The sequence below is a fragment of the Ursus americanus genome, chromosome 12, assembly GCF_024610735.1.
Source record: "Ursus americanus isolate L20-20 chromosome 12, mUrsAme1.1.p, whole genome shotgun sequence".
Classification (NCBI taxonomy): domain Eukaryota; kingdom Metazoa; phylum Chordata; class Mammalia; order Carnivora; family Ursidae; genus Ursus; species Ursus americanus.
In genome coordinates, this window is record NC_142138.1 from 51,290,890 (window position 1) to 51,314,347 (window position 23,458).

At 38.6% G+C, this 23,458-nt stretch overlaps 1 long non-coding RNA gene across 6 annotated transcripts in view; it reads left to right on the plus strand.

The window, feature by feature from the left end:
- Nucleotides 1–23,458, plus strand: part of LOC148109191 (uncharacterized) — a 172,950-nt gene that overhangs the window by 77,301 nt on the left and 72,191 nt on the right. For all 6 annotated transcript variants that reach the window (XR_015726372.1, XR_015726371.1, XR_015726367.1 and 3 more), the window contains one exon: nt 8,351–8,540. This is a non-coding gene — a long non-coding RNA (uncharacterized LOC148109191). The remainder of the gene's footprint in view (nt 1–8,350; nt 8,541–23,458) is intronic.

Consider the following 23,458-nt stretch of genomic DNA (forward strand, 5'->3'; position numbering starts at 1 on the left):
TAATTCATTTGCCAAAGGTCTTAACTGCCTCAGGCTTTAGCACCTGCTGGTCCCTCTTTTTTTTTTTTTTTTTAAAGATTTTATTTATTTATTTGACAGAGATAGAGACAGCCAGCGAGAGAGGGAACACAAGCACGGGGAGTGGGAGAGGAAGAAGCAGGCTCATAGCGGAGGAGCCTGATGTGGGCCTCGATCCCATAACGCCGGGATCACGCCCTGAGCCGAAGGCAGGCGCTTAACCGCTGTGCCACCCAGGTACCTCTGGTCCCTCTTTTTGAATAGTAAGAATGACTAGAGTTTATTTTCTCTTGCTATGTGCCAGGCACTGTTCTAAGCGCCCTCTGTATTTAATCTTCACAACAGCAGGATGGAATAGGTACTATCATCCTCCACATTTTACAGACGAGGAAACAAGGACACAGAAAGGTTAAACAAGGTCCCCAAAGGCACAATTTGTAACTGATGAAACCAGGATATGCTTCTCCACACTTTGTACAGCAGCCTCTTCTCAGCCTCTGGGTGTAAGCGTATCAGTCCCAACCTTGGGGAGGCCTTCCCTGGCCACTGTACCTGAGATGGTCTCATTGTTGGCCACCATCTCAGCTCCTACCCATGAGAATAGAAGGAACTTACTATATAAGCATCAGTATGCTGAATGCTTTAAAATACAAAATGGTGAAGGGCACCTGGGTGGCTCAATTGTTAAGTGTCCACTCTTGATTTCAGCTTAGGTCGTGCTCTCAGGGTCATAAGATGGAGCCCCTCGTTCGGCTCTGCGCTCAGCACAGAGGCTACTTGAGATTCTCCCTCTCCTCTCCCTCCTCCTCACCCCTGCACTCTCTCTCTCTCTCAAATAAATAAATAAATAAAATATTTTTTAAAAATACAAAATGGTGAAAGAGCATACCCTTTCAACATCTAGCACATTGCTTTGTATGCAATAACCACTCATTAAATGTTACCAAATTAGTAAGAATAATATCCCTTTCCTAGTCAGATACTTACCTTCAGAAAATAAGTCTTTTATAATTTAAAACCAAATGAAAAATAAAAATTACTAAAATTACTCCACAGTCAACTTTTACTAGAAAAAAATCCTATCTATGGTGAACTTTCTGTAAGGACCATATAACTAGACAGCCAGGAAGGAAAATGTTGAGTCATGAATTAATGATAGGCCACTAAAGTTTTCTGATTCTGGGCTACATGCAAAGCCTTTAATACTAATCTTTACTTTATTTCAATTAGAGACTTAATTAGGAAATAAATATCCAGTATCTCTTTTTGGTCAAATGACTTAATCTATTCTGATGTTCAGCCAGGTTTCTTATCAAGAGTGGTAGAGACTAATTGGCTAATTGAGGCAAAGAGAATTTATTGAGAGGGCATCAGGCTCACAGAACAAAGAGGACACTGAACACAGGAGGCTTGGAAACAGGCAGGAACCAAAAGGTCACTAGAGTCAAAAAGCCAGATGCAGTCCCACAGTCCCTGCTTCCTCAGTGGATGGCCTACACAAGGTGCCACCACCATACTGCCACTGTCCCCTGTCCTTGCATTGCCCAGGAGAAAACCTCTGATTAACCTAGCTCACGTGCAACACTGCACAAGTCTTAATTCTCTCATTAACCCTACACACAGTTAATTCCCCAGAAGGAAACTGGAGGTACTAATACTGGGAAGCCAAAAACAAAAATGTCTTTTGCATTTGTACAGGGAAAAGCAGAAATGAGTGTTTTCACTTTTTCTTGTTTTTAGAATTTTGTTTAAAGGCACAGATTTTACCCAGACACAGAGATCTGAACGTTAGAAGGGACTTTACCTTTCCTCTAGCCAAACACTCTTATTTTGACATAGGTATTAAACAAGAAAAAAAAAAAAGTTGCATATTCTCATTGAAGAGTGAAATATATAATGATCATTTGTGAATAAGTCATGTGTGACATGGGCTTGTCAGAATCAAAAGCCAAGAATGCATCTGCCATCTTGGCAGAAGCAGAGGGAAGTTTCATTAGGGCCATGACCCAACCATATTTTCAACTACCTATTGGCCTCTCACTATGGTTTTCCATGTCCATTGGTTTAATTTTGGACCTACTAACTCAAGCTCAGTAGATCCCAAACCAAACTCAAATTTTTCCTGAAGACTTTGCCATCCCGACTGTCACCATCCTCAGGTGGACCCGGGCATTTCCCCTGCGCTTCCGTAGCACTTGGACGTTTTTCCCTAGACTATTTACCTACTGTCTCGATTTGTTCGTATGTCTATTTTTCCTTTTGAACTGGGAGCTCCTTGAGTGCCGTGACTGTGGCTCATTCACGGTTGTGTGTTCTCACTTAGTGCATTCGTTTAGTGCCGGCTACACCAGGGCCGACCAAATGAACACAATGGTAACAGGTGAGGCATGCTTCACTGAATGAGACGCATAGAGGAAGATGAGACCGTAGCAAACTCTGGATACCAAGCCGAGAGGGTGCCTGGGAATCCTGGCCTTGTCATGCCTGTAACCCCAGCTACCTGGCTGTACCCACAGGGGAGAAATTTTGGAAAGCAGCCTTCATCACATCCTAAGTGCTGGGCCATCTTCTCTCTTGTTATCCGCAATTCTTGTTACCTTATTACATTTACCTAGAATACAAACTAAGGCAGTTTCCATTTCTAGCCCAGGACTTGCTGAAAAACCTAACAACTATTTGGCTCCATTCTGTTGTAAATCTCTTTACGTGGAGTTTATTCTATTTTCTCTCTGCTATTCCAAGTGACTGTACCCCTGCATTGGCCTTTGACCCGTGGACCATGCCTCAGTGTTGGTTGACCCTCATAATCCACATTGCTTTTGGGGTCAGGCCTGAGGATAGAAAGGGATATTTTAGGCAATGCCACAATGACTATCAGCCTAATTTCAAGGAAAAAAAAAAGAAAAGAAAAGTAGAGTCATGGGAGAAAGTCCAGAGTACAAACCTGACAATTTAATCTGGAAACATCTGTTTGTCGTAAAGCCTAATTTTCACAGCCCTGTGTACACGTACCACACATGTGCGCTCATGCACGCATCCTTCTGTTCATTTATTTCTTTGGGCACCTACTGAGTTTGATCACTACGCTAGGCTCTGGGATAAAAAGATTTTAGAACGAAGATATTTTCCCTGCTCTTCAGATTGCTCATAATCTGGGAAGGAGAGAGAGTTCTATGAATGATAATTATAAAATACAGAGCAAATGTGTCAAAATAAAGGGGTGTCTGGCTGGCTCAGTTGGACGAGAATGTGACTCTTGATCTCAGGGTCATGAGTTTGAGCCCTAAATTGGGTGTGGAGATTACTTAAAAATAAGTAAATAAAACTTTAAAAAATAAATATGTCAAAATAAATGTGCACAGGTCTAACGGTAACAGAGGAGAGGGTATGCAATTTTAAGGTGACATCTAGTGCCTGACAGAATCCAAAAATGTTCTAAATATTTCATGCAAGGCTTTCCATAACCTGCCCCACTTTTCCAACCTTCTTTCTTTCTTTGTTTTCTTATTTCTTTATACAATTATACCCTCTAAACTCCAGCCACAGGTGACACTACCACAGAAGATGTTCATCGGGAATTTTAGTTTTTATCTTATTTTATTTTAATTCAAGTTTAGGAAGGCTGATTTATTTGGGGGAGAAAATTTGATAGAATAGCTTTGTCTGAAGTATAGTCAACCTCCTCCCAGCATTATGTATCGTCCCAAACGGTAAATAATCTTAGCTTCACAGATAATCTTAAAATCATGCATAGTTAGATTTAGAATGCAGTTTTTTTGCTTTCCTGCTTTCTCATCTCACCTAAGAGGTATACCTTACAGATTTTCCCTTTTTCAGGCTGTCAGCATTTAAAATTTAAAATTAGCATGCCTTTTCTAACCATATGCCAATGTTGATAAGTTTCTGAAGGAAGGAAACTGTCTGAAGACTAAAATTTGTCTTGCATAATCCCCAAACAAATATATGTTTAAGGAGCTGTTTTCATTGTTCTCGTGTGTGTCTGTGTATGTGAAGTCAAGATATGAACAGCTTGCAGAAAAATAGTCTAACTCCTATACCGGAGAGGTCTATGAAACATGCAATAGGCAGCGTTCACAAAGTGTATTTTCGAAACAACCTTTGGGTGGAGTTCTATTACTGCCAACGGATTTAGTTGTTGTGGTTTATTGTAACACTTACTGTCACTTTGAACAATTAAGTTTGTTTGATCCAACGTTAGAAGACTGCATTTCATGAGAACCAAGGCAACATCTACTCTAGGTTTCTGCGCCAGCAGCGTGCGTCACACTACAGACAGCCTGCCCAGCCGCTTCTTTCCGGTTCCTGTTTTTGTCTGAAAAATGGCAAAGTTGGGAATTAAAAATTAGTTCTAACAGCCCCCGGTGTGATTCTTTGTAGTCACATATAAATGTAAACAAAAGCATACTTGGTTTTGAAATCAAATATAAAAGTTCATACAGTATTCATTCTTTTTTATTTTTATTTTTTATCATTTTTTTAAAAATTTTGTTTATTTGAGAAAGAGAGAAAGTGAGAGAGAGAGTGCGCACGCATGAGCCGGCGGGGGGGGGGGGGGGGGTGGCGGTGGAGAGCAGAGGGAGAAGCAGACTTCCTGCTGAGGAGGGAGCCAGACGCAGGGCTTCATCCCAGGATCCTGGGATCATGACCTGAGCCGAAGGCAGATGCTTAACCAAATGAGCCATCCAAGAGCCCCAGTATTCATTCCTTTTTAAAAGAAATGTAAATATATCTGATGAAATAGCTCAGTTACTCCCTCTTCCTTTTGTGTTTCCAGCCTTTATCAGAACACTGGTTCCCCAGTCTTTGAATTCAAACATGCTCCAGTTTTCCTTTGCCTGACACGCTTTCTCTGGTAACTAACCGTGCTGCTTCTTCACATCCCCTGTTTAATCTCATGCTTTACCAAATGCAATCCGACCCTTACGTCAAAAAACTGCTTCATCAGAACTGGCCAATCCCCCAGCCCCATCTGCCGCTCTCAGGTCATCTTTCGATCCACTTTTTTCGAAGTCTTTAACACCAACAACCTCTTCTAACTTTAACTCTCAGATTATCTTTCCATCCTCTTCCTCCCTGACTCTAAAATTGTATTTGTGCTTTGTGCGTTTCTCAGGTTCCTGTCTTTTGGCCCTTTTCTTTCCTCCCTCTATACTCTAACTTGAAAACTTATTTTATTCTACAGTTTTTTCCCCTACAGTTTTTTTTTTAAAGATTTTATTTATTTATTTGACAGAGAGAGAGAGAGACAGCCAGCGAGAGAGGGAACACAAGCAGGGGGAGTGGGAGAGGAAGAAGCAGGCTCCCAGCGCAGAAGCCCGATGCCAGGCTCAGTCCCAGGACTCTGGGATTATGCCCTGAGCCGAAGGCAGACGCTTAATGACTGCGCCACCCAGGCGCCCCTTTCCTACAGTTTTTTTAACCCTAAAAAGAACTTTAAAAAAATATAATGAATGTCCAATGTAACAGTATAAAGAATACAGTAGACTATCCAGTAAAAGATTAGCTGTCTTTCCCTTCTCCCATACATTTATTCTGTATATATATGTGTGTGTGTTTATATTTACATATATATTAATATAGTAATATATTTACACATATATGTATTTACATATATATTTTTTGTTATAAAAGTTGGATCATGTTACATATGGTTCTACAACTGGTATTTTTTCTTAATAACAAATCATGAATATCTTTCCTCATTGATGTTTATGGAACTAGCTAATCTTTTAAATGGCTGCATAGTATTCCATTGCATGGAAGTACCAGACTTCTATACTCCTTATGGACATATTCACATGGTTATCCCACCAGCTAGTCAAAATCAACCATCAAAAGCCCAAAATTATAATTTGTACTCTAGATTATAGGATGTTGTGTATCCCTGCCTGTTTCCATATCTTGATTAATAATGTCACCATTCATTCACGTGTGAAATGGGAATGCTGGTGCTAACATTTCTCCCAAGTTGTGGACGTAAATTTTACTGTCCATTAGAAACCTTACCTCTGGGTATGCCACGATGCTTCAGAATCTGCCTATCCTAGACGGAATCTTCATTGGGTGGCCCAGCTCTCAACTTGAATAGTTCAATCAAAACACCTGGGACTTGGCTGTTTCACCTCCCATGTCACTGAGCTTGTGCAATTTTATCAACGAATATATATTGAGTTTACTCTATCTAGTTTTTCTCTTTTATTGTTGTCTTAGTAGGATTTTGTTCTCTTTTGTCTGACCTGTTGCAACAGTCTTTTTACTATTACCATTCTCTCCTCACCCGCTCTCACCTCCCGTGTGACCCATGTATTCGCCAGGCTTTCATGAACCTGCTTCTCCTAAAGGGTAGATAGATCTACCAGTTACTATGCAGCTTAAAGACCATCACTGACTCCCATCCACACACAGAATAAAGTTCATACTCTTTAGCTTGCAATGCAGAGCCTTTTTATCACCTACTTATCTCTCTGTCCTCATTCTCATTTCCTTTTAACTCCCAGTTCTTCTCTCTTGCAATTTATGCTTTTGTAGTCCCAAAAGACTCACACATACACACACACACACACACACACACACACACACACACACACACGAAGGTTTCTAAGAGCTCCACATACTTTCAAATGTTAATTCCTCCCTGTAAGATGGCCCGCTGCACCTGCTTTCCTTGAAAACTCCTATTTATTCTTCAAAGTCCTACTGTACCATCTTTTGCTCAATGGAGTCTTCCCTCACTTTCCCTAGACAAAATAGATTCCTTCTTTCTTTATTATTTGTGAACTTTCCACACGCATTATTGCATGTATATGTATATACACATGTATTATTGCATATTATATTATTTATCTATATTATTATCTATTTCCTTAACTTTTATCCCTATTTCTTTGATAGTAAAGACCAGACATTAATTCATATTTGTATAGTTAACATCTCCCACACTTCTGGCACATGATAAGTGCTCAGTAAAGTTTTACTGGGGGAAGCTGAGTGATGACTTTATTCCTCTGTCTCCCTGAGCATCTACGTCTAACCAGCTGACATCTCTTTGCAATGCCACCTCCTCAATTTTAGTGTCTCTTTCACTTCATTCCCACCACCATAGCCATAGACAAGAACTCATTCCCTTGCATCTATGCACTCAGCAGCATACTTGCTAAATACGTGTAGTTTGGAGAACATAGTTATGAAAAACATGGTAGCTGCCCGGAGAAGCCTGTGACAACTCTCTGGGCAATTGGTCAATCACTGAAATAACTTTGTGTGGCCCATAATTTTCTCCTAATCTTCCGTCCCTTTCACGGTACCCTCAGAGTATTCCTCTTAGCTCTGATCATATTACTTTTGAGCTCAAATCCCTGTACTTTCTATTTATTGAGAATATAGATTCACATTTAGACTGGCATTCAGACTCTGCCTTTTACATCTTACTTACCTCTCTCCTTTCCTCCACTATTTCCTAATCCTACCCATTCTTCAAAGATGAATTCCTATACCATTTCCATGAAGTCTTCCAGGATCCTTCTAGGAATAATTAGCATGCCACTTCTTTTTTCCTTACATTAATGTGCATCCTTCTTGTGTTATAATTACTTATGTCTACATCTATCTCCATTGTTAGTGGAGGGCAGCAATTAGATGTGCGCATTTTTTTTCTTTTTTGGCTTCACAAAATCAATACTGACAGAAATATACTAGGCTTTTGAATTTGAATCTTACTTCTTATTCCGTTTGAGGATTGTTCACTCTTCCCATCTACATAGTTCTCAGTGATATTTCTGTCTTTGAGCTTTACAGAATCAAATACCATGATGGTAAAATTTATATTTTATAAGGAATATGATTGTTTTATAAAATAACTTCACAGCAAATTTAACTAATTCTCTAGAAAGGATCTTATTGCCTAGAGCCACAGTGAAATTACATAGCAACAGACCTTCGTTAATGAAGAGTAATTATTGTAGTGTGGTAATCTCAAATGCAAAATAGTATTATAATAAAGTATATGTATCACACTTGCCAAAATGAATTAAATCTTACTCTTTTGATTAAAAGATCAAAGATTTTTTAATCGTGTCTTTGCACATTTTGCAAGTAATCTGCTGAATCCAGTAATAAGTGATAACAAACCTATCATTTATGTAAATGTTCACAAGCTTGACAGTAATGAAGCTTAGATTAGCTTTTACAGAGGAATGTGGAGTGCAAATATGTAATCTTCTCATATGCATGCAGGGTAGGATAATTTTTTTTTTTTTTTTTTGCCAGTTGAGAGCCCTTTAATGATGCAAAAGTGATTTTATATTGCTTTTAGATCTTTATTTGATACATTGGCCTGGAAGACAAACTACTGGACAGCGTTGCTGTGAAGCTCAAGTACAAACATGGAGATTTTTGGCACAATTATATGAACAAGACGAGTCGTGCTTCTTACATTTGAATTATACGTTATTCATCTGGATACACTAAACTTCTTACCATTAGAAATCAACTTTTCTTTCAAGGTATGTATTTTATTGACATTTCCTTCTATTTCTATTTTATTGAGAGGTAATTCAGCTGTTATAGGGAAAAGAACATGGCTTTAGAGTCTGAGTATCCTCCCCTTTAATTCTGGCTCTGCCACTTATTACCATTGTGACTTTGGGCAAGGTACTTACATTCTCTTAACCTCATCTTACTCATTTAGAAACCCTTAAAGGATTGCTGTGAGGATCAAATTACATAAAACTATGTAAAGCATCTAGCACAACACTTGACACATGATATTGACTGCCCAGTGGCAATCACTGGTGTCATCAATATCATCATCATCATCATCATCATCATCATCATGGACTGTGTTCCTTAGACTATTTTTTTTTTGTTGTTATAGTGAACTGAGGAATGGAAAAACCTAGGTTCATAATCTGGTTTCATAACAAATGGGGTAAAATGTTAACAATAAGTGAATCTGGATGAATAGTGTATGAATATTCTTTGAATTATTTTTATTCTCACAACTTTTTAATAAATGAGGCAGAAGAGAGAATTGGTGATATAGAAGACAAAATGATGGAGAATAAGGAAGCTGAGAAAAAGAGAGATAAACAACTACTGGATCATGAGGGGAGAATTTGAGAGATAAGTGATACCATAAAGCAAAACAATATTAGAATAATTGGGATCCCAGAAGAAGAGGAGGAAGAGAGAGAGAGAGATGGAGAGGCAGAAGGTATATTGGAGCAAATTATAGCAGAGAACTTCCCTAATCTAGAGAAGGAAATAGGCATTCAAGTCCAGGAGGCACAGAGAACCCCCCTCAAAATCAATAAAAATAGGTCAACACCTAGACATATAATAGTGACACTTGAAAATCTCAGAGACAAAGAGAAAATCCTGAAAGCAGCTTGGGACAAGACATCTGTAACCTACAAGAGTAGAAACATTAGACTGGCAGAAGACCTATCCTCAGAGACCTGGCAGGCCAGTAAGGACTGATGTGATATAATCAGGGTGTTAAATGAGGAAAATATGCAGCCAAGAATACTTTATCCAGCAAGGATGCCATTCACAATAACAGGAGAGATAAAAACTTCCAGGACAAACAGAAACTAAAAGAATTTGTGATCACCAAACCAGCCCTACAAGAAATATTAAAGGGGATCCTTTAAGTGAAGAGAGCCCAAAAGTAACATAGACCAGAAAGGAACAGAGACAATATACAGAAACAGTGACTTTACAGGTAATACAATGGCATTAAATTCATATCTTTCAATAGTTACTCTGAATGTAAATGGACTAAATGCCCCAATCAAAAGACACAGGGTATCATATTGAATAAAAAAGCAAGACCCATCAATATGCTGTCTAAAAGAGACTCATTTTATTTATTTTTTATTTTTTAAAGATTTTATTTATTTATTTGATAGAGATAGAGACAGCCAGCGAGAGAGGGAACACAAGCAGGGGGAGTGGGAGAGGAAGAAGCAGGCTCCTAGCAGAGGAGCCTGATGTGGGGCTCGATCCCATAACATCGGGATCACGCCCTGAGCCAAAGGCAGACGCTTACCCGCTGTGCCACCCAGGCACCCCTAAAAGAGACTCATTTTAGACCCAAAGACACATCCAGATTTAAAGTGAGGGGGTGGAAAATAATTTATCATGCTAATGGACATCAAAAGAAAGCTGGGGTAGCAATCCTCAGAGAGATTTTAAACCAAAGACTGTAGTAAAAGAAGAGGAAGGTCTCTGTATCATAACTAAATGGTCTATCCAACAAGAAGATCTGACAATTGTAAATATTTCTGCCCCTCACATGGGAGCAACCAATTTTATAAGCTAATTAATAACAAAATTAAAGAAACACATTAATAATATGCAATAATAGTAAGGGACTTTAACACCCCCTCGCTGCAATGGACAGATCATCTAAGCAGAAGATCAACAAGGAAATAAGGGCTTTGAATGACACACTGGACCAGATGGACTTCACAGATATATTCAGAACATTCCATCCTACAGCAACAGAATATACATTCTTCTCTAGTCCACATGGAACATTCTCCAGAATAAATCACATACTGGGTCACAAATCAGGTCTCAACTGATATCAAAAGAATAGGATCATTCCCTGAATATATTCAGACCACAATGCTTTGGAAGTTGAACTCAATCACAAGAGGAAATTTGGAAAGAACTCAAATACATGGAGGCTGAAGAGCATCCTACTAAAGAATGAATGGGTTGACCAGGAAATTAAAGAAATTAAAGAAGAATTTTTAAAAATCATGGAAACAAATGAAAATGAAAACACAACTGTTCAAAATCTTTAGGATGCAGCTGAAACAGTCCTAAGAGAAAAGTATATAGCAGTACAAGACTTTCTCAAGAAATAAGAAAGATCTCAAATTGACAACCTAACTTTACACCTAAAGGAGCTGAAGTGGGGTGCCTGGGTAGTGCAGTCATTAGGTGTCTGCCTTCGGCTCAGGGTGTGATCCCGGCATTCTGGGATCGAGTCCCACATTGGGCTCCTCCGCTGGGAGCCTGCTTCTTCCTCTCCCACTCCCCCTGCTTGTGTTCCCTCTCTCGCTGGCTGTCTATCTCTGTCAAATAAATAAATTAAAAAAAAAAAATCTTTAAAAAAAATAATAAAGGAGCTGGAGAAATAACAGCAAATAAAGCCTAAACCCAGAAGAAGAAGAGCGTTAATAAAGATTAGAGCAGAAATCAATGAAATAGAAACCAAAAGAACAGTCGAACAGATCAATGAAACTAGGAGCTTGTTCTTTGAAAGAATTAATAAGATTGATAAACCCCTGGCCAGACTTATAAAAAAAAAAGAGGACCCAAATAAATAAAATAATAAATGAAAGAGGAGAGATCATAACTAATACTGAAGAAATACAAACAATTTTAAGAACGTATTGCGAGGAACTATATGCCAAAAATTAGGCAATCTGGAAGAAATGAATGCATTCCTAGAGAGGTATAAACTACCAAAACTGAAACAGGAAGAAGCAGAAAACCTGAACAGACCCATAACCAGTAAGGAAATTGAAGCAGTAATAAAAAAATCTCCCAAAAAACAAGAGTCCAGGGCTGGATGGCTTCCCAGGGGAATTCTACCAAACATTTAAAGAAGAATTAATACCTATTCTTCTGAAGCTGTTTCAAAAAATAGTAATGGAAGGAAAACTTCCAAATTCTTTCTATGAGACCAGCATTACCTTGATCCCAAAACCAGACAAAGACCCCACCAAAAAGGAGAATTACAGACTAATATCCCTGATGAACATGGTTGCAAAAATTCTCACAAGATCCTAGCCAATAAGATCCAAAAGTACATTGAAAAGATTATTCACCACGACCAAGTGGGATTTATTCCTGAGCTGCAAGCGTGGTTCAACATCTGCAAATCAATCAATGTGATACACTGATACATTAAGTTTTACTATCTTTTTAAAATTATCTTTTATCAATTCATTAATAAAAGAAAGGACAAGAACAATATGATCCTCTCAACTGATGCAGAAAAAGCATTTCACAAAGTACAACATCCTTTCTTGATTACAACTCTTCATAGTGTAGGGAGAGAGGGAACATACCTCAATATCATAAAAGCCATATAGAAAAGCCCACTGCAAGTGTAATTCTCAATGGGGAAAAACTGAGAGCTTTTTCCCTAAGGTCAGAAACATGGCAGGGATGTCCACTCTTACCACTACTGTTCAATATAGTACTAGAAGTCCTAGCCTTAGCAATCAGACAATGAAAAGAAATAAAAGGCATTTGAATCAGCAAAGAAGTCAAACTCTCACTCTTCTCAGATGACATGATACTCTATGTGGAAAACCTAAAAGACCCCCCCCCCCAAAATCTCTAGAACTCATACAGGAATTTAGCAAAATGGCAGGATGTAAAATCAATACACAGAAATCAGTTGCATTTCTATACACTAACAATGAGACAGAAGAAAGACAAATTAAAGAGTTGATCCCATTTACAATTACACCCAAACCATAAGATACCTAGGAATAAACCTAACTAAAGAGGCAAACGAGCTGTACTCAGAAAACTATAGAACACTCATGAAAGAAATTGAGGAAGACACAGTAATGGAAAAATGTTCCATGCTCATGGATGGGAAAAACAAATATTGTTAAAATGTCTATGCTATCTAGAACAATGTATACATTCAATGCAACCCTTATCAAAATACCATCAACTTTTTTCACAGAGCTGGAACAAATAATCCTAAAATTTGTATAAAACCAGGAAAGACCCTGAATAGCCAAAAGGACGTTGAAAAAGAAAACCAAAGCTGGTGGCATCACAATCCCAGACTTCAAGCTCTATTATAAAGCTGTAATTATCACGATAGTATGGTACTGGCACAAAAACAGACATGTAGATCAATGGAACAGAACAGAGAACCCAGAAATGGACTCTCAACTCTATGGTAACTAATCTTCAACAAAGCAGGAAAGGACATCCAATGGAAAAAAGACAGACTCTTCAAAAAATGGTTTTGGGAAAATTGGACAGCCACATGCAGGGGAATGAAACGACCATTTCCTCACACCATACACAAAAATAGAGTCAAAATGAATGAAAGACCTAAATGTGAGACACGAATCCATCAAAACCCAAGAGGAGAACACAGGCAGCAACCTCTTCGACCTTGCCCACAGCAACTTCTTGGAGACATGTCTCCAAAGGCAAGGGAAAGAAAGGCAAAAATGAACTATTGGGACTTTATCAAGATATAAAGCTTTTGCACAGCAAAAGGAAACAGTCAGCAAAACCAAAAGACAACTGACAGAATGGGAGAAGATATTTGCAAATGACATATCAGATAAAGGGCTAGTATCCAAATCTATAAAGAACTTATCAAACTCAATACCCAAAGAACAAATAATCCGATCAAGACATGGGGAGAAGACATGAACAGACATTTCTGCAAAGAAGACATCCAGATGGCCAACAGACACCCGAAGAAGTGCTCAACATCACTCAGCATCAAGGAAATATAAATCAAAACCACAATGAGATACCACCTCACACCTGTCAGAATGGCTAAAATTAGCAAGGCAAGAACACAGATGTTGGCAGGGATGCAGAGAAAGGGGAACCCTCCTACACTGTTGGTGGGAATACAAGCTGGTGCAGCCACTCTGGAAACCAGTATGGAGGTTCCTCAAAAAGTTGAAAATAGAACTACCCTATGACCCAGCAATTGCACTACTGGGTATTTACCCCAAAGACACAAATATAGTGATCCAAAGGGACATCTGCACCCCAATGTTTATAGCAGCAATGTCCACAATAGCCAAACTATGGAAAGAGCCAAGACGTCTATTGACAGATGAATGGGTAAAGAAGATGTGGTATACATATATATATATATATATATTATATATATATATATATATATATATATATATATATATATATATTCAATGGAATATTACTCAGCCATCAAAAGGATGGAATCTTACCATGTATATCTATGTTGATGGAACTGGAGGGTATTATGCTGAGTGAAGTAAGTCAATCATAGAAAGACAGTTGTCATATGATCTTACTCATGTGGAATTTAAGAAATGAAACAGAGGATCATAGGGGAAGAGAGGAAAAAATAAAACAAGATGAAATCAGAGATGGAGACAAACCATAAGAGGCTCGTAACTATAGGAAACAAACCAAGGGTTGCTGGAGGCGAGGGAGGTGGGGGGATGGGGTAACTGGATGATGGACATTAAGGAGGACACATGATGCAATGAGTACTGGGTATTATATAAGTCTGATGTATCACTGAACTCTACCTTTGAAACTAATAATACATTATATGTTAAGTAATTGATTTTAAATTTTTAAAAAGATGAAAAGATAACACACACACCCCCAAAGAAATGTACAGAACAGGCAAATCCATAGGCTCAGAAAGCAGATTAGTGATTGTCAGGGGCTGGAGGGAGGGGAATGACTGCTTAATGGGTACAGAGTTTCCTTTTTGGGTGATAAAAATGTTCTGGAACTAGATGGTTATACATTATGAATTATATACTTTAAAATGGTAAATTTTATGTTACATGTTTTTTACAATAATGTATAATTTTTTTTTGATCCATTTATAGTTGGTTTAAAAAATTAGGTAGGCATCAGCTTCAGTTTTTTTTTCCAACTGGCCATCAGTCACCACAGTATCTAAATGATAAATTGGTTTTGAGTCACTGATTTCAAATGCCTTTTTCATCATGTTTGGTATTCTTATATTAATTTGAGTCCTTTTCTGGACTTTCTGTTCTGACCCAGAGTTCCAGCTTCCTCTTCCTATACCAGCACCATACTGCTGTATGTAACATAGCTTTACATTATGCTTTGATTTTTTGCGGGACCAGTTCTCTGCTCAATTCTTCACTCCCCAAAATTCTTCCGTTGCAGAATTTTCCTGGAAATTTTTGTACTTTTATTATACAATATAAATGTTATAATCTTCACTCAAGTTTTTTGTTAAAGCTGTTACAATTCTTTTAATAGACTTATTTTTTTTTTAGAGCACCTTTAGGCTCACAGCGAAAATGAGTGGAAAGTACAGAGTTCCATGTACTCATGACCTCCCTCACACACACACACACACACACACACACACACACACACTCACAACCTTCCCATCATCTAGTACCAGAGTGGTGCATTTGTTATGATGAATGAACCATCACTGAGGCATCATGATCACCTAAGTGCATAGTTCACATTAGGGTTTGCTCTTAGTATCGTACATTGGAATGTATGTTGTCCACTCTTGGTATTATACATTTGCCTTTTGATAAATGTGTAATAGCATGTATCTATCATTGCAGTATCATGCAGAATACTTTCACTGCCCAAAAAATCCTCTGTGCTCTGCCTAGTCATCCTTCCTTGTCCCCCAACCCCTGATGACCACTGAACTTTTTACTGTCTGTATAGTTTTGCCTTTTCCAGAATGTCATATAGTTGGAATCACACAGTATGTAGCCTTTTCAGATTGGCTTCTTTGACTGAGTAATATGCATTTAAGGTTCTTCCATGTCTTTTTATGGCTTGATAGATCATTTCCTTTTGGCACTGAATAATATTCCATTATCTAAGATATACCAGTTTATTTATCCATTCACCTACTAAAAGATATCTTGGTTTTTCTAAGTTTTAACAATTATGAATAAGGCTACCATAAATACCTATGTCTAGGCTTTTGTGTGGACATGTTTTTATTTTTAAGTAATCTCCATTCTCGATGTGGGTCTCAAACTCATGACCCTGAGATCAAGAGTCACATGTTCTACCAACTAAGCCAGCCTGGTACCCCTGTGTGGACATAAGTTTTCAGTTCCTTTGGATAAATACCAAGGAGTACAGTTGCTGGATCGTATGATAAGAATATGTTTCATTTTGTGAGAAACTACAAAACACTCTTTTCCAAAATCATCGTACCTTTTCCTATTCACACCAGCAGTGACTGAGAACTTTTGTTGTGCCACATCTTTGTCAGCATCTGGTGTTGTCAGTATTTTGGATTTGGGCCATTCTAATAGGTACGTAGTGGGCTGTTGGAATCTTGACTGTCAAGTTTATCATCTAATTTGGGATTAGCTCTCCATTATTCAAATCTTTTTTTTATGTCTCAGAGTGGATATTTATAATTTTTTCATGTAAGTTCTATATATTTTTGTGAAATTTATTCCCATTCATTATATTATGTATTATCTATGACACAATTTCCTTTACATTTTCCAGATTATTTTCTGTGTCTAACAGTTATTGACTTTTATATATTTCTTTGGTACTGCTTACCTTATTGAACTCCAATTATAGATGACATGATATCATCAAAATAATTTTATCTCTTATCCAACTTCATATTTCTTATCTGTGTGCATTCATGAGAACTTCTCTTCTACACACTCGTCTTTCTTCCATCTGACATAAATGCAGCTCCCTCATTGTCAGCTGTGGCCCTCAATCTATTTCTGAATTTCAGACTTCTCTCTAGAACTTGAGACTCGTGTATTTATTCATTCAACTTATACTTATTGAGCTCTTACTGTGAACTTGACTCTTTCCAGATATATCTCCAGGGATAGTAAAACAACTAACTCCTAACAAACAAAATTCTCTCTGTAAGAGAATAACACTGCTATTCTGTTATTATAATGTTTAAGTTTTGGAAGATAATGCATAAAGAACTTCCAGTTTCTCAAATAGTTTATATTTGTAAAATTATGCCAAAACTACATTTAACCAGCATCCCGCAATGTGTTTTGGTGCCCCTATAGCTCATTTGATCCTGGAAATCCCATTTTTACATGTTTCTATTCCTTTTTTTTTTTTTAAGATTTTATTTATTTGCGGAAGAGAGAGAGAGCATGAGCAGGGGGAGAGGCAGAGGGAGAAGCAGACTCCCCACTGAGCAGGGAGCCCGACACAGGGCTCAATCCCAGGAATGAGATCATGACCTGAGCCAAAGGCAGACTCTTAACTGACTGAGCCACCTTGGAGCCCCACATGTTTCAATTTCAAATTTGTGGTAAAGAACTCCAAAATGTAATGTTGTTTTATCAAAAGAATATACGGTGTTAACTGTCATGAGGATTTAAGCCAGTGATCGCTAATAAATGTGGCCAATCATTTACTTGAATGGTTATCCATGCAGATTTTAAGTTGAAGTTTAAAATTTATTTTTTACATGTTCCCACTGGCTTGCTTTGACGATTCACCTAAAGCCCCGCGATTAGCTCAACTTCGTACCTCTGTCAGCATATGAGAGAACTGGCACCGCTCCTGAGAAAAAGAATTTGCAGAGTTTAGAAAGCGAGAGGTCATCTAAAAAGGTTCAGAAAAACAGAAAGACAAGTTGTTTATAAACAACTTTGGTTATTCTGTAAGGAAAGACAGTCAGAAGACTGAGGTTTCGATTCCAGATCTACAGAGAATAGTATGATTTACAGAAAGTTACAGCTCTTTTCTCCAGCTGTAAGATGAGAATAAGTGTACTTACTCCTCAACTTCGGAGCAATGTCAGGAGAGTACATCAGGTAACGTGACAACTTTATCATCATTCTCCTTGTTATTGTGGAATGTTAGGGAAGATCACCTAGTTAAACCTCCTTTTCAGTGCTCGGAATCCCATATACAGAGCTCCTAACTGGTGGATAGGTATTTAGGCTCTGCTATGTATTAGAGAAATCAAAGGTTATAGAGAAAACACTCTATTAAAAAGGGTGAAAATTAATGTAAGGCACTTTAACATATACTCTCATGATGAAGACCAAACTAGGGGAAATCATCTCAACTATCAGCTATTTCTTTTTTTAAAAGTTTTTATTTATTTATTTGAGAGAGAGGCAGAAAACACAAGCTGGGGGAGTGGCAGAGGGAGAGAGAGAAGCAGGCACCCTGCTCATGATGACCTGATCAAAGGCAGACGCTTAACCAACTGAGCCACCAAGGCGCCCCCTATCAGTTATTTCTTTGTGATAAAATACTTATTTTCTGATGTCAGATCCTTTGGAAGCAATGCCAAGTGATATGGGAAATATAAATTATGTAATATATTTAAATCTACTCCTAGTTAGAACACTTAGAAGGGTTTCCTTTCCAAATAAGAAAAGACCTTTAATTTTTGATATTTAAAATTTGGGATAACTACGTATTACATTCAGCAAAGTCAAATTTTCTATTCCAGTGTAACTCAGCAGTGATTAAAAAGTAAAAAGATTCTGGGGCACCTGGGTGGCACAGCGGTTAAGCGTCTGATCCCGGCGTTATGGGATCGAGCCCCACATCAGGCTCCTCTGCTAGGAGCCTGCTTCTTCCTCTCCCACTCCCCCTGCTTGTGTTCCCTCTCTCACTGGCTGTTTCTGTTAAATAAATAAATAAAATCTTTAAAAAAAAAAAAAAAGTAAAAAGATTCTAAAGTGACGTATTTGCTCTCAGTGGAAATAAAGTGCTTCGAGGTTTTTTTGCTTTGTAGTCCCAGAATGAAAAAAAAAAAAAAGGCAGGCTCCAGGGTGGCTCAGTCAGTTAAGCGTCTGCCTTCAGCTCAGGTCATGATCCCAGGGTCCTGGGATGGAGTCCCTTGTCAGGCTCCCTGCTCAGCAGAGTCTTGTTCTCCCTCCCCCTCCCCCTCTGTCCCTCCCCTGGTCCTCCCCTTACTCATGCTCTTTCTCTCAAATAAATAAATAAAAATAAATAAATAAATAAACAAATAAATAGCATTTATTTTGTGTTCCTTAAAATGCTTTTGTGCAAGGAGGACTCTTGATGATGGTGTTGATTGACTAAAGGAGGGCCCTGGTTGTGTTTATAAACAAATGTAAGACCTGTAAATTCCAGTTGCAACGCAAAAATTAAACAGAAATATGCTACCTCCTAAGACTGAAAAACGCAGGACCTTTAGTCAAAAAAATGTATTGGTTAGGCATCTATCAGATACTTAACACTGTACATAAACATTTTTAAAAAGGAAGAAAGGAAAATCTGCAACCTAATTTAATCAACTTGTTTCGATTTCTTGGTTCACCTAAAATTCCCCTAGGTATTTTTCTTCCTCACTAAAAATGTTCAAATACCTTCAGTTATTAACTAATATAGCCTAAAATACTGTGTTTTCATAAAATTATGCACATTTTCTTTACGGCATTTACTAAAAACTATTCTCAGTTCTCAGGAAAAAAGCAGTGAATCTTTATTACTTCTTAAAATGGTTTCAGAGAAATAAACTCTTGGAAGTTCCTTTATGATCTTTCCCCCCCCCCTCCCCAAATGAAGTACATCCTGTCTGAAGCAGAATTACTATCAAACTAAAAGCAAGAGCTTCGGGGTAACTGAATTTAAAAGTATTTTACACTAAAAGTTCTGGTATGTTCTGAGTATATCAGATGATAAGCTTTAGTATAATAATATTAGAGTGAAAAAAAAAAAGCACCTCTTCAAGGGGCTGTGGTAAGCCACAGTAGTTTTTAAAAGACTTGTTAAACAGAAAGTTGTGGTTCCTGCTAGTGGTCAGTGTATGAAGAATTAGAAATGCTTAGAGTGTCAATAAATCAAATCTTAGAATTGGTGAGTACAGGTATTGCTACATGGTAACCCGATTTGTAGAATTTTACAGTTGTATGATAAAAGGAATATGCTTTATGATCACTTTAAAGAAATTGTGACTCCATCTGTTAAACTTTGGCAGAAGGAGTAGGGAACTTAAATTCTTAAGGAACCAGGTTTGGCCCCCTTGGTGCTATTTCCTTCAAAATGAGACCACCCGGGAACATCAGTATGGAGGAGGTCCTGAATGGTGTCCCTGCAGAGCGGACGGGTTGTTGCTAACCTTCCTTCTAGACCTCCGCTTGTCACTGACTCCTTAGGGCAGATCTTCTTCCATGAGAAGCAGCTGCCGCAGGTGGGCATTTTCTTCAGTATCAACTTAATATCCACTGACTGGAAACATAAGTATTTTTACAGTCACCCTGGAGGAAAAGAGAGCAATGGCCTCCGCCCGCAGACAGCTCTGTCTGTAGAAGAAAGAGGGACAGAGTAGAATGATGCCGCCATGGGTTGCCCAGACCGGAAACTTGGGTGACAGTCACTATGCTTTCTGCCTTCCTTGACTCCCCACATTCAGATATTCACCAGTCTGCAAATTATTCTTCTCCAGTAGTTCTTGAATGTATGTGCTTCATTTTTCCCCTGGTTCCCTGGCATGTATTCGGCCACCTTTCTATGCCCCCTGGCATTTTGTAACAGCCTCTGGGCTGCCACCGCCCATCCAGTCATCCTCCTCATGAGAACCCAGTGGTCTTTCTAAACTGCAAATCTCCCTCCTGTAAAACTTCAATAATTTCCCACTGCTGTCAGGATGAAGTCCGCACTTCCTCATGTGGTTCATAAGGCCCTGCGTGATCTGAACCTCTTCCCACAAATGCTTCTGCAGTTTCACCTCTTTGTTCTCCGAATTACCGAAACTTCAGTTCCCTGAACAAGTGACGTTCTCACCTCTGGACTTTTGCATGTTCCAAGTGTGATCGGACTCCTGCCTGCCTCCCCAGGGTCATATCATAGCACTGTCCCCTCGCTGCCCCATCGCGCACATTGGTCTGGAATGCACATTGGTCTTCTCTCTTAGGGCTCCTTGTGTTTTCTCCACTCCGGGGTGAATGTTGTTCCCCAGTTATGACGTCTATCTATGTGCTCCAACATGGTACACACAAGGGCTGTGTGGGAAACCAGAATGAGGGAGAGTATGTATGTACTCTAACGCATCTTGAAAACAGTTCCAGAAGCTTGAAGTTCTCAGAAATCACAGTGGAAAACTAACATATAGTCCACTGAAAATGAAACAATAGAGTCATTCTTTTTGAACAGCATTTGGAAAACTGAGAGGCTGAGACAGAATCTAGATGGGGCATTCAGGTAGTGCAAGCAGTTGTGAAAATTTCCAAATGATGAACTACTTATGCTGCACTAGGATGAGTAGCTCATAGTCCCTGAGAAGTGGATGTTTCCAGGCCACTCGGGGAAGCAGAGATATGTTCCACCATCTAGGAGGTCTGTTCAGTAATAGTCACTGATGACTGAGCTTCTACTCTCTGTCACGTTCCCCTGCATTATGTCCAGACCCGTATTTCCAAACTCATGTTGTCCGTCACTGCTTGGGCCCCCCAAGGCACCTCAGAAGACCTTACCTAACCAGGACAGAATTTGTCATTCTTCCCACAACCTGCTGCTTTTCTAATGTTTTCTCTTCTAGTTAATGTCACCTCCGTCCACTCAGAGATCCAAGTAAGATACCCAAGATATCCACTTAGATGTGCCTTTAGACTTACACTCCTACCATGACATGCAGCATGTCACCTTCTCTTCTTGATGCTATTTTCTTAATTTTTTTTAATTTGAGTATAGTTGACACATGATGTTACATTAGTTTCAAGTGGACAACATGGTGATTGGACAACTCTGTATGTTATGCTGTGCTCACCACAAGGGTAGCTCCCATCTGTCACCACACAGCACTATTATAATACCTTTGACTACATTCCCTATGCTGTACCTTTAATTTCTTAATAATGCTCAAACCCATTAACTTCTCTTCATCCTCACTGCCTCTACTTCAATGAAGGCTACACTCATTTCTGACTAATAATAGGCTCCTAATTGGTTACCCTCCCTCCCATCTTGCCTCACCTTCATTCCCCATACTGCAGCCAGAGTGATATTCCCAAAGTTTAAATCTAATTATCTTGCTTCTTCTGTTTAGGACCTTGTGATGATTCTCCATTGCTCAGGATAAAGCACTTGCTGAATATCTGTTGAATGAATTATCTTCTCAAATGTTCAGAATAACATTAGGTTAGACAGTATTATTCCATTTTGCAAGTAAGGGGACTAAGGCTAACGTGAAGAGCTTACCCCAGAGTTGAATGGTCAGGTCTGTCTGACTTCTGAGGCTGTACTGTTTCTACATCCATGGCCTATCCTTTCTATCAGGAAACAGCCTCTTCATGTGGACATCGAGAAAAGACTACTGGGTACCCAGTGCGTTCCTGCCAGTCATACACAAGTAAACAATTAGTGGTTCCCATAACATCGTAGTAAATGCTTTATAGAATTATCTTGTACTACTGTAAAAATGTGATTAACCAGAAATTTCACTTAAGCAGATTTTATTTTAAGAGTATGCAGCGAAAAGACATTGCAATCTTTCAGGCAAAATCTCGATATTACCAAAAACAAGCTGACAGGAATTTTTAACAGTTTCCAAGGTATAACTTGGAGTCTCTACACGTTGAACTCTTTGTCTATACCTCTTCCATTGCATGTACAATGACCACCAAATAGAGCTTTTGCCCAGCATCGTACCTGGCATATAGTGGATGTTCGGTAAGTATTTGTCAAATGAATGAATTAATAAAGGGGAAAAGTAAAACCCTGGTTCAGCATTCTAAGATCCAGAGTCACTTACTCACGGTTGTCATATTTTTCCTCCTCAGGGAAGATAGTAAACTAATATATTTTATCAAGTTTCCCACAACGTAGGTCAAAACAAAAAAGTTTTCTTATTCTCAGTAAACTAGAATATTCATTCAATCCGAACAATTTATTTCCTAAATGTAGTGGTAAAAAACACATGTGATTCAAATTTTTAAAGTTTCTATCAAGTGCGTCTGGGTGGCTCAGCTGGTTAAGCATTGACTCTTGATTTCAGCTCAGGACATGACCTAAGGGTTGTGAGATCGAGCCCTGCGTTGGGCTCCACGCGGGATGGGGAGCGTGCTTGAGATTCCCTGTCTTCCCTCTCCTTCTGCTCCTCCCTTCCCTATACGCACTTGGCTCACGTGCGCTCTCTCCCTCACTCTCGGGGGGGGGAAAAAAAAAAGCTTAAATACCAGAGTTATCCAGTCTACACTAATATTTCAGACTTCCTCTTGGTCATTTTTCCCCTAACTCTCTCCACAATTTTATACTGTGGAGTTACTTAACACATGATAATTTTAATCAAGGTTAACTCTGAATCATATTTGTCATATTAAAACAAAATTAAAATATCTTGGGGCACCTGGCTGACTCAGCCAGTAGAGCATGCGACTCTTGATCTCAGGGTCATAAGTTCGAGCCCTATGTTGGGTATAGAGATTGCTTAAGAATAATATAAAAAACTCTTTAAAAAAGTAAAATATCCTGATTTTCTAGGTGAAAAGTATAATTGATAATTCTTGGTTAGTCAGGAAGAAAACTCAAATTGTACATATCACATACTATATTTCTAGGTCTCTTTTTATAATGAAAAAATTATACTTATAATATAGCTTTAAATATTTTAGCACATAAATCTCCAATATGAAGATTTTAGACATGTACCACTTAAGGAAATTATATCTTATTTCTCCTTTTAAGGATTTGTTTG